The sequence below is a fragment of the Ursus arctos genome, chromosome X (genome assembly GCF_023065955.2).
Source record: "Ursus arctos isolate Adak ecotype North America chromosome X, UrsArc2.0, whole genome shotgun sequence".
NCBI lineage: Eukaryota > Metazoa > Chordata > Mammalia > Carnivora > Ursidae > Ursus > Ursus arctos.
Window position 1 is genome coordinate 38,366,382 of NC_079873.1, and position 16,913 is coordinate 38,383,294.

A 16,913-nucleotide genomic window follows, 5' to 3' on the forward strand; every position below is an offset into this window, starting at 1 on the left:
GTCAGGAGAGATAGTTGGCAGTAAAGGATAACATAACCTTGAAAGGACTGGCTAAAGAGGGTAAGAGAATGTGTGTGTATGTGGGGAGGGCGTGGGAGGGGGGTAATCTGGGGAATGTGAATGGCAAGGTACCGGGGTAGTGATTTTCAGTCAAAAAGGAATTGCAAGGAATAGCATTTCCAGAAAATGGCCGGGCCTAAGAAGCTCAGATATGAAGGGGGACCCTCAACTTCTAATGAGAACACACTAGATGTAAGTAGGCAAGCCTAGAAGAGCCACGAACTCAAGAGCCTAATGAGCGATCCAAACCACAAGACTGCGCTTTCCTGGCATCCGCGGCCTGTGGGTTGCCCACACATCCCGTGGAGATGTGACAGGCCAGAAACGATCCCAACTCGCCTAAGTCCCGAATCACCTGGTCCGCATCGCAGCTCAACATCCCTAAACCCCCATTTCGTTCACCCGCTTCCCATTCCTAGCTGGCAGGCCAATTTCTCGCTGACAATTACTATTCATTCTGACATTATCTCTCTTTTATGTCCTATACTGATTATTCCACTTTCTGTGGTCTGGGGAACAAACTGTTAAAAAAAGAAAAGAAAAGAAAAGAAAAGAAGAAAAATTCCATACAATGATAATTCTTGCTGAGAGGTCGAAGAATCCTACGGCTGTAGTCCCCCACAGTTAACTCAAGCCCCACGCCCACCAGAGAGCTGGTGTGTACCTGACTTTTCTTTCCTAAATGCTCCTATGGAAGTCAAGACAGACCATGGACTTAGGGATGGAGTAAGTGGAGGTACTTCAAAGGGCAGAATCTAGACAATTTGGTGGGGGGAAAAAAGAGAGAGAGAGAGAGAGAGAAATTCCTTCCATGGACTTTTATCCTTAGGCAAAACCTTACCATCTCTGTGCCCTCCTATGATTACATCTCCTGATTTTCGAAGGTTAAAAGAAACCTGAAGGAGCTTTAAAACCATGAATAAAAAGTTTAGAAACTGGAACTCTTGAGACCCAGTCAAGAAAACAAGTCATGTTTTGTATTCGATGTGCCAGGAGGGACAGACCGAAAACTCGTCGGAAAATTGTCATTTTACCAACATATCAAATAACAAGTTACAAAACGGCATTTTCCGAAGTGTGTTCAAGTTCGGAGTATTAAACCAAGAGACGATTACACACACACACACACACACACACACACACACACACACCAATTCTTTCAATCGATTAAATCTGGGAAATGTTGTAGATGTAACCATACGCTCCTCTTGAAGCTTCCATACAAACATTCAAAGTTCTGAGAAGTCCTGCAGGAAAGAAACCTATTTAATGTTATACAACCCAGCTCTTCCTGAACTTATTCGACCACAGTTTTTCCCTGTCTCCTGAAAACATGGTTTGTGAAACACCATCCCAGGGAGTACAAAGGCTACATGTCTCCACATCGTTCATCACGTAAGCTGGGGAGAAGTCTGGTTGGCAACAGACCCATCACAAAGGAAGAGGGATACTCAAGCGAGAGGGTCACCGAATGAGACAAAGGGCAAAGAGAAATAAATGGCAGGCAACATAGCCAAGAAGGAAAAAGGTGCCAAGCGTGGATGGGCCAACCTTGTAGGCTAAGTAAGCCCTCACGGCACCTACCTTCGGCTGTCTTGTGTCCTTTCAAAGCCACCAGTTTCAATCACCAGGAGCCCAACTAAGGACTGTTCAGTATCTTTTAAGGAAGAGTTTAAAATCATTTCACTTATTATGGAACTTGACTATCTTGATGGAAGTCATGATGCCACTAACGGAATGAAGCTCTCCATCTACCTGTTGGTCCTACAAAGCCGCTCACTCAGCGTCGTGCCATCAGTAAGCAGGCCCAATACGGAAATCACGTACGTAGTAAATATGAACCCCGCTGTGTTTGCGGTGTTTACGAACATCCACGGCTCTTTCACCATATGAGCCTTTGACCCTTACGAGAATCTCATGAAGCCTACAGTTCGGTTACTACCCATTTACAGATGGGGAAACAGGATTAAAGATCCCCGCCATGAACAGCTCATATACAAAGAGAGGGGACTCTAGTGACTGCCTGACGAATCAATGAGCAAAGAATCCTGGCCAAATAGTCAACGACAGAAATTCGGGAAAGCAGCAAGGTACAGCAGGAAGATCGGTGATGTCTGCACAAAAAGTTGGGGTCTCTGTGATCCAGCAAACAATGTGGCTTCTCTGGGTCTCAGTGTGTTCCCCAAGCAGATGAGAATACCGACCTTACCTATAATGCGATTGTGGAGATGATCGCACAAAATGAGGTTTATGAAAGTGCTTTGTTAATTTCCATGTGCTCTGCAAATAGATTTAGTTCTCTAACAAGGGTAGAATCTGAAGGTGGTGTTTTCATGTCTTATCTTTGCAATCGGAACCCTCCTTCAGATGCCTGAGCCCTCCCTTATCATCTGGAGAGCGCTACAGTAGCTGTGTTTGAGGGCAAAGGTATCTAAACCAGGGCAGGCACCTGGCCCCACAGTGCTGGCCAAGATCCATCTTGAACCACTTGTTTCAATGCCTTGGAAATAGGAGTGACTAAAGCTTTCACATTTATTACGTTCGGTTTAACTTCAGTTTCTCGTCTGTACTAGAAGGTTCTATTTCTATCCCCAAAGCATTTAAGTATCATCAGTTTTTTTTTCCTAAGAGATACTAAGTCTTTCTTTTTTTTCAAATGAGGGTATTATTAACGCCCCATCTACCATCACAGTGATTGCTTTTTTTTTTTAGTTTTTCTTAATTGAGGAATAACTAACACACAATCACCTGCACATGTTGAAAGTGTGCAATCTAAGTTTTGACACATGCATACACCTGTGAAATCATCACCACACCAAGCTAGTGAGATTATCCACCAGCCCCAAGTGCCCTTTTGTAATCCTTGCCACCCTACCTCTCCCACCCCAAGCAACCAGGGATCTGCTGTCTATCATTCTAAATTTTTTTTAAAGATTTTATTTATTTATTTGAGAGAGAGTGAGAGAGCACGAGCAGGGAGAAGGAGCAGAGGCAGAGGGAGAAGCAGGCTCCCTGCTAAGCAGGAAGCCTGACTTGGGACTCGATCCCAGGACCCCAGGATCATGACCTGAGCTGAAGGCAGGACTGAGCCACCCAGGCACCCAGCTTTCTGTCATTCTAAATGTCTCTGCATGTTCTAGAATTGTATATAAATTGAATCATACAGTAGATAGTTCTTTCCTGTCTGGCTTCTTTCACGTAGGGTGGGGGTCCCTCCACGTTGTTGACTCTAGGAAGAGCTCACTTTTCATTGTTGGGTAGTATCCCTCAGACAGATACACCACAATTTGTTAATCCATTCACCTGCTGATGGACCTTGAGGCTGCTTCCAGTTTTTAGCTATTACTTATAAAATCGCTATAAACGTGTAGACACAGGCTTTCTTTTCTCTAGGAGTGGAATATCTGGATCCCACGGTTAGTGTCAGGTTTAACGATGTAAGACGTAGCCAGGCATCTCCCAAAATGTCTGTGCCATTTTACATATCTACCTAAACGTATTAAGAGTTCTAGACCATCCGCAAACTCACCAGCACTTGGTATGATCAGACTTTTTCACTGCAGCCATTCAAATAGGTGTATCGTGGTACATCGCTGGTATCTCAATTTGCATTTGCTTAATGACTACAGATGGTGAACATCGTTTCATGTGCTTATCTGTCATTTGTCTGTGTTCTTTGGGGAAGTGTCTGTTCAAACCGTCTGCCCATTTTTTCTAAGCAGTTTCCTTATTATCGAAAACCCCATCGGTTTTCACGGATGGTGCCAAACAGGTAATGAACTCGATCAAAATCTTACATAATTCGTGGTTCCCCAAGTGGATAACAGAATCCACCAGTGCTGAACTAAAATAGTCTCCAAATATCACGACAAACTTGAAATGCTTTTAAAGCTTGAAAAGGATAGAATTCTTTTTCTTGGTACTGCTGCTCACTCTACATAGCTTCGGAACTCAATCAGTGAACGAAATAATGGTATTTTCACGGACTCCAGTGGTACCTAAACTATCTTCGCTCTTCCTCGGCACATTAGCTAAAATCACCAATGTTCCTGTCCTGAAGCCCCGTTTCACACTTCGTGCTCACTGGATGCTAATCCCTTAAGATTCCATTTTACAAAAATAATTTCTGATGTCAAACTTGTGCCCACATTGAAAGAGTGACAAAGGCCAAACCTCTAGCTCTCTGTACGTGCAAATCCGTCACGGCTACAATGTGATTTGCAAGCGCGAGGATGAAGGCTCCTTTAAGATCTACAGAGTAAGCTAGATCGAGGGCAGCTATAGGCTTTCCTTTGAGGAAAAGCAGGCCCGGTTCTGCCGTGCAGGGCCATTGGTTCTCAGCTCAATTCTTACAGTTGATGTGGGTTTCCTTTTAGATGCCTGGAAAATGACTCTGCTGACCACATCCACATTCTGAAATACTTTTTGAGAACTTGTAACCAAACTGCAGGAACTGACTCATTTTGCAGTGCCCAGCCCCCACACAGTCGTTCCAGAATAGACTCCAGTCAAAGGCAGAAATATCAAGGTCTTAGAACGCAGGCAGCAAATTGTCTATTTATATGGGGGAAGCAGAGGAGGAAATCCCGGGGTGCATGGGGTAAAACGGCTCAGGCCCCAGGAGACCATCAGACGTGACCAGTCTTAGACAAAGGACCAAAGAGAATACACCGCTTCACGGATAACACATGTGTCTCCCTCAAAGCTAGAAGTCAGAGACTGGTGGAAAAGGGACCTTAATACCCAGCTCTCTATATTTCACCTAGAAAGCAGATTCAGTTGAGGGATGTACACAGGAGAATTGGGGGGACGTGGGGGCTTGGACTCCCATTCCTGAATTCCTTGCTCTATCAGGAACACGCCCCTCATTTCTCAGGAGCTAAGCAGGAACGGGCCCCAGGTCGGGGATGCCAGAAAGAAGTAAGGCAAGGGCCCAAGGCCACCTGGGTGTAGGACCAGAAATTTGCAGGTCTCCTGGGGCTCTCCTACATCCTTCCTTATCCGCTTCCACACCTTTCTCTCTCAGCTCCGCATCCCGCTCATCCAAGGAAGCTGGCTTCTGTCTGAAGAGCCAACGCTCCACTCCCTTCTCCCAGTACTGAGTTCCTATCTCAGGGGGTGGGTGGAAAGGAGCGAACTAGGCCCTCCTCCACCAAACACTCTATGTTCCCCAATTACTAATTTCTCCAACCCACAAGTGAAACTCATTCTCTCAGTCAGTTTCAGCCAGAGGCAGTGAGGAAATCCGGTCCAGTTGAACTCAACTATAAATGACAAAACCAGTAACTCTTTTCTACAGGTGGGTCCCTGGCTCAAAGAATATGAGTGCTAACCCAAATGCATAACTAACCAGTGGAAAGTCGGGCTCGATGAGAGGAGTTCAGGGATGACATCTCAGGTGGTGTGAAGGAAAGATAAATCTGGACAATTGCCACAAAGAGCTATCAAGCCCCTGCGACCCCTTCTGTGTTGTCAGACCCGGCTGCATGGTCCAATGTCAATGCAAGGACGTGTACATACATTCTGTGTCTGTTCTGAAGCCACGTCAGTGAATGTGAAAAGCCCCGGAGGACAGAAATCGTACATACCTTACACAAAAGGGAGGACTTTTACTATCAGGTGACGATAGATGAGGGGCTGCAAGCCATTTACAGCAATCAACTCTATCTTGAAGAGACTACAAAAATGTCTTTAACGCAATGATTTAAAAAGAGAAAAAGCTGATATAAGTCCACTCCTCCCAATGGGGCAACTGCTCTGACTTTCCCACGCTCCCTTTCTGCCTCCAACTGTAACACGACTGCAGCGTAACACAGCTGTCTAACCCGGATCGAGCAAGTTTTCGTACAGAATTACGAGGACATCTGTCAATTAACTGAACGTAAACCTGAGGGCTACGAAAAAGAAAACATGGCATTTTTTAACACCGAAGTGCTTGAAAATCGTGGCAGTTCCAAATTCTAACCTGTTTCACTGAGTGCAAAATGGCCAAAGACATGCCCCACGGGGAGTGAGTTTTTGGCGAGGCTGTAGGGCCTAGAAACATCCCAGGGCTAGTCACCTGAGGACCCTACACCTCGCGGAGGAATAAAGGGGACAGGAAGGGTTACCCACTTCAGGCTCCTTCACTGATAAGGAGCTGATAGTTCAACTTTCTTGTGCTCTACCAAGGTTTTCATATCCTCATTTAACTGACAGAAGCAGCATTTTACCCAAAGAGAGCCCTAGGAGACTTGTACACACTCCAGTTACGAGGCACCGTGGGCTGGGCTCTCCAGGATCCCTACATGAATCGCCCATACTCTCGGAACGCCACCTTCCTTCTCTCTCGTTCTCATCTCCTACCCTCTAGCAGCTTCTATGGCCAACAGGGCCCTACGCGATCTGACATTCACTACCCTCCAGACCTCTTCTGTTTCCTTCCCCCTTGCCTGCTGTGCCACACTGGCCTCCTTCCTAACCCTCGGACATACCAAGCTTGCTCCTCCTGTCTCCACTGCAGTGGTTTTGTTTCCTCTGCCTAGAACCTTCTTCCTCCACAGACCCACAGGGAAGCCTCTGAGCCAATATCACAACATGGGAGAGGCCTTTCCCAAAAGCTGCTCTTCCCCGGACTCCCGGATACTCATCTGGCTGACCTGGTTTTCTTTTTCTTTTTCTCCGTAGGTACCTAGGGACACCTGGCTTATACTTCCTGTGTCAGCCTCCTCACCCCCCTCACCCCGGCCCGGCCACGCAGGCAGGGACCTTGTTCACTGTTGTATTCCCAGACCGAAAACACCACCTGGCAGGGGTAGGTATACACCCCATGTTTGTAAAATGAACATTTCCCACATGATGTCTTTGCCAATTGTTCTGCTACAAGCTTCTCAAGTCTAGTTGGCACCTGGGGTCATTTTTGTTGACACCTAACCAAACACCCCATACTTCAAGGGCCAGGTGGACGGGAGTTGCTGGCGAGTGATCATTTCCCCAAACATTGAGAGAAATCATGCAGGGCTGGGGGGGGAGGGGAGAAAGAACAGTTTTAGTCTCTCCCTGCGATTATAGGAAGGGGTTTATGAGTATGGATGTCAAACAGGGTGGAGAAAATGGTAGCACTGGATCCTGCTTGGAGAGAAGAGCCCGGAGATGATGCGCCAGCCTTTCAGAGTTCGAGTAATTTTCTCTTGCTTCTACCTTACTATTTCCCTCCACTGCACCGCGCACACCTCCCATTGACGCAGACCTCACAGCTTGTGCTGAACATAGAAAGTGCTTTCATTGTCTTTGCTGCTGTGGTCAACCCTGTACCAGAAAACACACAAGGTTTGCACCATGACAAAGAACTGAAATGGTTACTTAGGTGTTTTTCAAAACCGATGGCAAACGACTGCCAGGTGAAAAAAATCACAAAGTATTCGTAGTGGAAATCCTCCTTCCCTGCGTATCCGCGTCCCCTCCGAGAGAGAAGGTAGCCCTCATTTTTCACATCTCCACTTGAAGGTATTTTCAGAAACTCGCAAAAAACTTAACTGAGTGCGGAGCAGGATTTTTTCCTCCAAATTAGCTTAAATTCTCCTGAAAAATTCTTTTCCAAGACATCGTTGTGGATGCCTTTGCCGTCTCTTAGTGTGCTACAAACAGGGAAAGGAGTTGAAAGCGCAGGAGTTCTTAGGCTGTATTTCCTGCCACGTTCCCTACTAGGGGCCCTTCTTCCACCACCATCAAAAAAGAAAGAAAGACCATTTCTCTGCATTATTTTCCTGTCACAAGCCTTTTTTTCCCCTGACTTTAAAAAAGAAGCCCGGCTGCCAAAGGAAGATGCTTAAAGACTTTTATATATGTCAGCCTGTGAAATGTGCCTTGTCGCAAAAATGGCAAAGGATCAAATAAAAGATGTAGTCACCGAGGGGAAAGGAACAAAGAGTGGGTTGCCTTCCCCTAATGGACCCTCACCCTGTCCTTTCTTTCTTCTGTCTGCAGGTAGGCGTTGAATCAGTTATGTGAGAATATGGATAAAGGAAGCAGGGAGGGAGGGAGCGAGGGAGACAGGGAGAAGGGAGGAAGACATGGAGGGAGAGAGGGAGGGAGGGAGGGAGGAGGGAGGAAGGAGGGAAGGAAGGCAAGCAGGCTCCATTAGTGTATCCTGTCAAGAGCAGGCTCAGTCCAAGGCCAGGAGAGGTTTTAAAAGAGATTTCTAGGAGCACCTGGGTGGCTCAGCCAGTTAGGCGTCTGCCTTTGGCTCAGGATGTGATCTCAGGGTCCTGCACTGGGCTCCCTACTCACCATGGAGTTTGCCTCTCCCTCTCCCTCCCCCCACTCACGCTCTATCTCTCTCTCCAATACATAAAATCTTTAATTTTTTTTAAGATTTTATTTATTTATTTGACAGAGAGAGAGACAGCCAGGGAGAGAGGGAACACAAGCAGGGGGAGTGGGAGAGGAAGAAGCAGGCTCTCAGCAGAGGAGCCTGACGTGGGGCTCGATCCCAGAACACCGGGATCACGCCCTGAGCCGAAGGCAGACGCTTAACAACTGTGCCACCCAGGCACCCCTCAAATACATAAAATCTTTAAAAAGAGAGAGAGAGATTTCTAAGCACCCTGAATCCGTGGGCTAGGGTAGCCCCCTCTCACCTTCCAAGTCAAATTCTCAGCCCGCATTTGAAAGAGGAGGACATTCTCAATGTGAAACCCCTTTCTCATACTCTGAAAATCAACTCCTCATCCAAAGGGAGGCTTTTATGCACATAGATGGCTTCCTGCAATTCTTTTTTTAAAGATTTTTACTTTTTTATTTGACAGAGAGAGAGAAAGAGCAAACACAAGTGGGGGGGGGTAGCAGTGGGAGAGGGAGAAGCTCTGCAGGGAGCCCAATATGCAGCTTGATCCCAGGACCCTGAGATCATGACCTGAGCCACCTAAGGCAGATGCTTAACCAACTGAGCCACCCAGGCGCCCCCCTGCAATTCCTGACTTTGCAGTTTTGCCCTTTCAGATTGCACCCAGAACTAGATGGAGATAAAGGAGAAAAACATTAGTCATTATACACTCTTACTCATTTTACTTTCCTAAGGATTCATTCTATACCAGATCAAGAATCTCCAGAAAGCCTACTGAAAGTGCATCCCTGGAACCCAAATGCTCACATACTTCTCCCTCCCACCCCCACTTTCAAGTGAAAACATTTGAGAGAAAAAAAAATAGGGGAAGTTACATGAGTAAATTTGTTAGTGCATGAGATCAAATGAAAACAAGGAATTCCCCTCTTGGACTTTAGTGGCCTAATTTAAACTCATAAAACACAAATGACTAAAACTGCTCCCGTCGATTCGTGAAATAAGAAGCAGAAAAAGTCAACTGTGTATTTCAATATTGAGAGGGCCAGGCCTGGAAGATGTGACACTTGGCAGAATAGAAATGAGAAGACCATTTCTGAGACTTTCAGGTTCAGTCAACTTTTATTCTGCTTTTCTGCCAGAAGTTCTTACCCGTCTATACTGGTGAGAGCCCATCTGGATCCAGACTGTGGGTCCAGCTTATCAGGGGAATGAGTGGCCCCAAACATGTCCCTCAGCCCTGTGCCTCAGTGTCCTCATCTATGAAATGGGCATACTCACTGCACCAGTGGGTTGTCTGGAGGATTAAACAGGACAATGCAGGCTGAGCACTTGTGAGAGTGCCTACCTAGAACACGGGGGCGAAGTGGAGGGGAAATGGCGGCCACCATTGCCATCCCTGTTTTCCTTCATCTGATGCAAAACAGAAAGACCTAGAACTTATTAGAACGGATCCGCAGGCTTTGAGACTAAACTGAAGTCTGTTCCCGAAAGGATGCGGGAAGGGAACTCAAGTGTGTTAAGCACCACTAATCCAGTGATCACAGCAGGTGCCTTACACGTGTTCTCTCATTTCACCCGACAGCCCTCTGAGCTAGTTCCGACTGACACTCCACTCTCTAGGGCTTAGGGAAATAAATGGAGTAGTTTACTCAACCAGCAAGGGGCAGAATGAGCTTGAAGCACAGGGCTACTTGTTTCCAAAGCCTGGGACTCTCGGGGAGCAAGCACTTCAATGGGTGCTGTCAACAGGCACCTTCTTGGGGTCAGGGTAACCACTGTCACATACTTGATACTCACTAGAAAATGCCTGGAAGTTCGGAGAGTTTTTTCCCCAGGTGATCAGAACTTTGAAAGCACCCTGGGAAGTTTCTCGCTGGGCCTGTACAAACTCAACTCAGTTGCTCTCATTTTTAAGAACTTTAGTCTCATTCGACGTAGACGTCACACAAATCTGAACTGAGAGAAATCGATGGGCTTTCATTTAAAAAGTCTTTACCCATCTTGCTTTTAGGAGAGGCGGGAAAACTAAAGCATTCCTCCAAGGCCACCACCAGCAATGGGCTTTTAGTAGAATAAATGCTTAAGGAGAATGAAAGTCTTCCAAGGCAGGAAAGGAAGATCCTTTAAGATAACACCTTACCTTGCTTTTCATAAGCAATGACTCCACCTTCTACCTTCAAGTAAGCAGTTACACTTTGTTTTTAAGCAAGGTATTACTTCATTAGGTTGACCACGGGAATGAAAGCACAAGAAGCTATTTTGCTATTAAAATATAACAAAGAAAACCAAAATGTCCCAAATATTATACTTACAAAAGCATATTGTATTCAATTTTATATGCATCTAATCTGTTCCCTTAAGAATTAAAGACAGAAAATCAACTATGTAAGCACTCTAATGATCTAGTTACGTGACTGCATTATTTAGTTAATACGATATATGTATTTTTCATTTTGTGTTTTAGATTATCCGAAATACTTTGGAATGTATAAACCAGAATCAACATAGGATTCAAAGGCAATAGGTTACAGTTGAGAACTTAGGAACTTGAGCTAGGAAATGTCCAAGAATTAGATCACTTACATTCTTTAATGTAATATTTTAGAATTGTTTTATATGGGTCTTTTCCTTAATTTTTCCCTCCCCCCGAAAAAGCAGTACCCAGTAGGTGGGTTTAGCCTGTTAACCCACGGAAACGAGGGTTTCCATGTTTTCACTGGAATCAATATTTGGTATAGTTCCCAAGCTCCCTGTCTAAATTGAAGGCAGTTCACAAAATATGGAAGTATTTTACTTTGCATATCCTCCTTAGTAATCTAAAATAGTCTTGATTTTAAAAATACTCAACGATTATATTCAAATGTGGCTAGTTTCCTCTCCTGAATGAAGACATCAGTTCTCCAAATACTGATTGCACAATCAAAACTGTTTGTTTAAGAAATTCTCAGGGTTGTGAATATAAAAATAACTAATAAGTAAGAAAACGCAATGCACAGAGAAACTTTCATCATTGATAGAAGTCTGAGATTGATGGGAGGGAATAAGTTTGAAGATGGAGATCAAAGAGAAGGAAATCGAGGATCCTTAAGTGAGTTCAAAAACTAACATGTCTGCCAGTAATTGACCGAAATGGCAAGCGAATACATAAGTAATACATGAGACGGAGATAAGTGCGAACAAGAAAAATCAAGCAGAATAGAGGGATAGCGAATTTGGGGAGTACAATGGGAAGGCGGCTGTCAGCTTGGCATAAATGAGATTTTTTAGCCCTAGAAATACATAGGTATTAGATGCCTTTTAAACTGTTTTGAAAGTACTGCTAGAAGTATCCTTTTGTGCATTCAGAGTCGTGCAGCCCAAGTTCCCCAGGCTGTCTGAATTCCCCCCAAGGGGCCCCTGCTTTGTCCCAGTGTGCCTCCCAAGCCAGGGAGCTCACTCCCTCCATGGCGACCCAGGCCCTCAGCAGAGCCCAGACCTCCTGCGGGGTTAGGGGTCCGGAAAAGGGTCTCAGAGACTTTCCCGCCTGCCACTCAAGATCGTTTTCCTTGGGGCTGAGGAAAGAGTTGTTTTGTGTGTCTTAATTTTTCAAGATAAAGAAGTCAGGCTGCCCGCTGATGCAGATCAATGCTGGGAAGCCTGAAAAGAGATTAATAGCCTCTCAGCCCCCCGGATCTCCCACACTCCCACCCAGGAGAACCTGGTGTAAGCATGCCACAGCAGGCCCTTGACCATGACCATGGTGGTGGGGTCATCAGCTTCTGATGACACCAGGGCACAGGGTGACTAGGAATCAGGTACATAGCTGACCCGCCCCTCGGACTCAGTCAAGAGTCCCAGGGCCACGTCTCCAGGCTTCTCTCCTACCTGCCGTGGGCTCCTTAAGAGGAGACTCCGGTCAGACTGCTTGCTTCCAAACCTGGGCTCTCCTACTGTGTCACTTTGGGCAAGTTGCGTCACCACTCTGTGCCTCAGTTTCCCCACGTCAAATGGGGATGACGATCACATTGGCAACACCCAGTTTTTGTGAGGATTAAATAAGTGAATATATGTAAAGCATTTTATACCTCTATGTGCCAGGCACTCCTCTGGAGGTCCGTGAGCCACTTACAGCAGTGCCTGGCATAGACTGCAAACTCCATGTGTCTCAGTAATCAGAGGTCCACAAACCCTTATCTGACACTCTGCTGCTGCTGATGATGATTTGATAAAGATGACGGGGTGACTATTCTACCTATAAAACACTCCCGGGGGGGGGGGGTCTGCGCTCCGCCATCAAACACATTACTATTTCTACAGTAAGACATACAAACACTGCTACTAAGTGGGATAAACAGAGTCGATAAATAGCCATCGGTGGTCCAGGTCAGGACTTACTACTAAGCTCTTTACATGACAGTCTTTTGGTTTTCAGAGCTTTCTGGATTCAGAAGAGATGGTGGACCTATATATTATAGTAAGTAAGGGGCAAAACCCATTGAAGTCTTCTCTTCCTTTCTGACTTCCGGACGTGGTTAATGACCAAATAAATAGTCAAAAACCACTTAGGAGTGGAAAATAGGAAGCCCTTCAGGCATGGAAAATTCATGACTGCATAATTAATCTATGCCAAATATGATCTAAACAACCCCCTCCCCGCAACCCAAATACAGTGCCCCGAAAGACAGCCAGCCAACCAGTCATCTCTACAAACAGGTCGCAAGTAGTCTCGAAGGGTTTTTCAAAGCCATGTTTGAATACTGGAGAAAAACTTAAGTTTCACCACGATCTTCACAGTACAACCTTATGTTTCCCACAGGAAACAGACAAGCTACGAAATGACAAATAATTGACTTAAAAACGTGTACCTTCAAAGCAAACCGTATCCTCTGCGGCCAGCCTAGAGGAGGTGAGCCAACGTCATGCCAAAGTGGTAAAGTGTCCTGCTACCAAAGGAACGCAGAATGCTCCACGCTGCATTTTAAGGAAAGGTCTGCAGCTCTCGAAAAGCTGCACAGTAACTGGTTCAAGATGTTCTCACTGCTGGTCAGCACTGGATAAAGGATTTGCACAAACCCATGGAAGCCGCCTTCTCCTGCCTCGTTATTATCCCCATATGTTGTTATTTATCTTCCCCAACTTTTCTGACCCCCTTCCATTTATTTTATCCTGAAGTATCGCTTTGTTCACAACCTGTGTTTACCACTCCCATGGCGATCTGTACACAAAGGCAAGTCAGGAAGACATGAAATGAACGGAGATACTCCTACTGCTTCATGGCTTTTTCCCCTTCTCATTATCCTCCTACTCAATGAGACTGTAGTGGGAGGTCTGAATGACATTTCCAAACCGAGAACTTAAAGCTACATTTCAACACCCAACCCCTCAGTTGTCATAGGAACAACACTAGGAGGCTTATCTGGGTTCTAACAAACAGCCACTTGTTTCACTGACAATTAAAGTTCCCCCCCCTCCAGTCAAATATATACACACAGCCGTATACCTACCTCCAAAAAAAATGCCATTGGACAAAACTGCACACCACGCCAAAATTTAAGAAACAAGCCCAAAGGGAACGTGTTTAGATCCCTGAATATGCAAACATCAGATACAATTTTCGAGACATTATTTTGCCCAGAATCCCTTCAGTTTGTCGTTTCTCAGGCCCACAAAGACATATGCATACCATTAATATCTTTTCAGAGTATACAAAAATATTAATCCCCTCAATAACCCCAAGTGGAGAATTCAGGGCAATGTTATGGTAGTTATTTTACAACATATTTCTGAAAATTAAGAAACTGATAGCAAAAGAGCAGACAGAATTAAAAACACGGAGATTGAAAAGAATTGTTCTGGAATCTACTTTCGGGTATCCATTGTTTCAACCTGCTTCTATTATATTTTTGTCATTCGAAACAATGGCTTCTAAATGGATGAGTAAAACCTAGAAATTACAGAGGCTTTTTTTTTTCCATTAAGCATAGCAGTATTTAGCCAGCTTATTAAATCATCATGATTTCGCCCAAGTATTTACATGAAATTCACAATTACTTTGAGCTCTGAATCACTGAACACAAGCTCACAGTCGGATAGAAGTTAGCTGTAAATATCTTAAAGCTCTGTCACCATTTTTCTGCCTTCAAGATTCTACACCCCCCAAATTCAGGGGCTTCAGGGAAACAAATAGCATTTTTCCCCATCCTCAGCCACACCTTAACTAAGTCAAATAACTTGTAATAGTCACACGTTTGGATCACCAGTCTGATTTATTGGACTGCCCTTAACGGCTATGTTCACCTTGCTTTTTATTTACTTCTTTGAAAATAAATCCTTAGGCAAAAGTCTTGAGAACTACTAGTCTGAGAAAAATTGACCAAGAGTTCTCAAAGTGTGTAAGGAAAAAAATAATTAACAGATCCTCCTAGATTCATCCCCCTCCCCTCCAACCTCATCGCACTCCAGTGCCAACAGAGAGAAACTGCAACACTGAGATCCTGTTTTTTATTACACATTTCTCCCTTTCAATTTAACGGAATGGGAAGCAAAAGTCAGACAGACAGAGTCAATTTTCAATTTGGCTTAAGGTCGTTAAAAAAAACAAATAAATAACGCTGTATCCTATATAACCCCAAACTTACCACTCTGTCAATAACAATTTCAATTATATACAGTCACATTCATAAAGGAACATCACCAAAACTGCCTATATAATCACTAGCAGTTAACCAACATTTTTTTTCCCCATTTGATTCTGTAAGTAGACATCACATGATTGCTTCTATTGACCAATAAGAAAACTGGTAAGATCAGGTAGCCTCCCACCCTTCAAATTATATTTTCTTATTCTAGTCCACTTTCCCGGCACAATCATTCTTAAAAAGCCAAATCAAGAAATCAAATATAAAATGCCTAATACAAAACTGTGGTTTTTTACAGTTGGCAAATGAGAATCTATGGTATAGCACACAGGTATTCGAAGCTTTATTGTATCTTTCTGGAAATTTTAAACATAGGGGCAGCTCAGATTCAAGATGACAAAACTGAATTTGTTTCAGAGGAAGACAGACAGACACATGTTCACTAGTAAGAACAGCTAATCACAATCTCTCAAAACAAGACGGACCATTTAGAAATATCCACCCTTTTGTTGTACTCATTGTAATCCAATAAAACAGTCTTAAAAATTCATGACACAAATGTAAAAAAGTCTATTACCAGCTTAATCTGCCCTTCACGATCAGTAGAAAATGTTTCCAATGCATTACTTAAACTTTCATTTTGTAGAGTTCTAACTAAATGCTTGACATCCTTGGGTGGAGGGAGAGATAGAAGAGTGAGCTGAGGAATTCTGAAAGCATCCCTTCAAATACTATACATTCTATTCAGACTAAATGGAAATCTATACCCATGGAATGTCAATGCCCCAACTCTACCAAACAACCCATTTGATTTGTCTCTCCCCACTAAAAAGAACTGGGGGGGAAGCCAATGAGTTATATTACATGTATTTGTCTAAACTGGTAGAGCCCAGCTCATCTTTGTTAATAACCTGGCTTCTTCCCAGCCTTTATGCTATATTCTTGGGTTACTTCTCTCTCGAATTCCTCACCCTGTTTATGTGTTCTCTGGTTCAACACAGTTGTTAGGGGTCTGTGAACAATTTTACAATTCCCACATACACCATATGATATCTATTAGGGAGCGATGCCACTTTTCACTTACCAATTCTGGATAAAGCAGTATTTCCTGGTGACAGAATGCTGCTGCTTCCGTTCGCTAAAACTCCCTCTTCACAGCTTGATAAATCTGATTATAAAATGTCTTTGTTCCAGATCACACGAGGCGCTTTTCCTGCGAAAGTTTTCTAAAGAGTTAACTGCATTTCATTCCTGTTACAAAACGAATAAGAACAAGGGGAGTGGGGGGGGGGGGGAGAACAGGGAGTAAGTCCACACAAGTTCCTGGCAAAAAAAAAAAAAAAACTTTAGCTGCATTTTTCTGAGTTTAATCAGTAAGCTATATTAAAGTGACAGTTACCGGTTCGGGGAGCCAGAGTTTGATGAAGTCAGCCACAACCAGTGTGGGTGTCTTCCACTGATGTGCGGACCCCAAGGAAGCAGTCACTTGGTCATCTATCACATGTGGTTGAATCACTGGACATCCGCCACCCCCCCTCCCACCTCTGCCTCTGTCGAGCAGCACTCCAGGCAGGAGAGTGGCTGGACACCCGAAGCGGGACCTCTTATAGGGACCCGCCAATTAGCTGCTGACCAATCACAGGCAGCGCCTAGTACCTAAGTCACATGACAGGGCAGTCCCTATGACTGCAGGATTTCTGAATTACTGGGGTTACACAAAGGACACTCATTCAGGAAAAGAGAAAAAAAAAAAAGCCATAAGCCGAAACAGAAAACGCCCAGGCTGTGACAACTCCGGCTTTAAAACAGAGAACACCCAAGCTTCACACAGACAGAGAGAAAAGAGCCACAACCAAGCCAGGATGGAAATCAGAGGAATGCCTGGCACATATTAAAAATTAATCCCAAGGCAG

At 44.5% G+C, this 16,913-nt stretch overlaps 1 long non-coding RNA gene across 8 annotated transcripts in view; it reads right to left on the reverse strand.

Annotated features, from left to right (window-relative positions):
• LOC113265912 (uncharacterized) overlaps positions 1-16,913 on the reverse strand; it is a 293,640-nt gene that overhangs the window by 199,975 nt on the left and 76,752 nt on the right. For 7 of the 8 annotated variants that reach the window (XR_008958929.1, XR_007188357.2, XR_008958927.1 and 4 more), the window contains one exon: positions 16,085-16,251. This is a non-coding gene — a long non-coding RNA (uncharacterized LOC113265912). Of the gene's footprint in view, positions 1-8,824; positions 16,252-16,913 lie in introns of those variants that run through there. The other variant, XR_007188356.2, reaches the window with a different exon arrangement.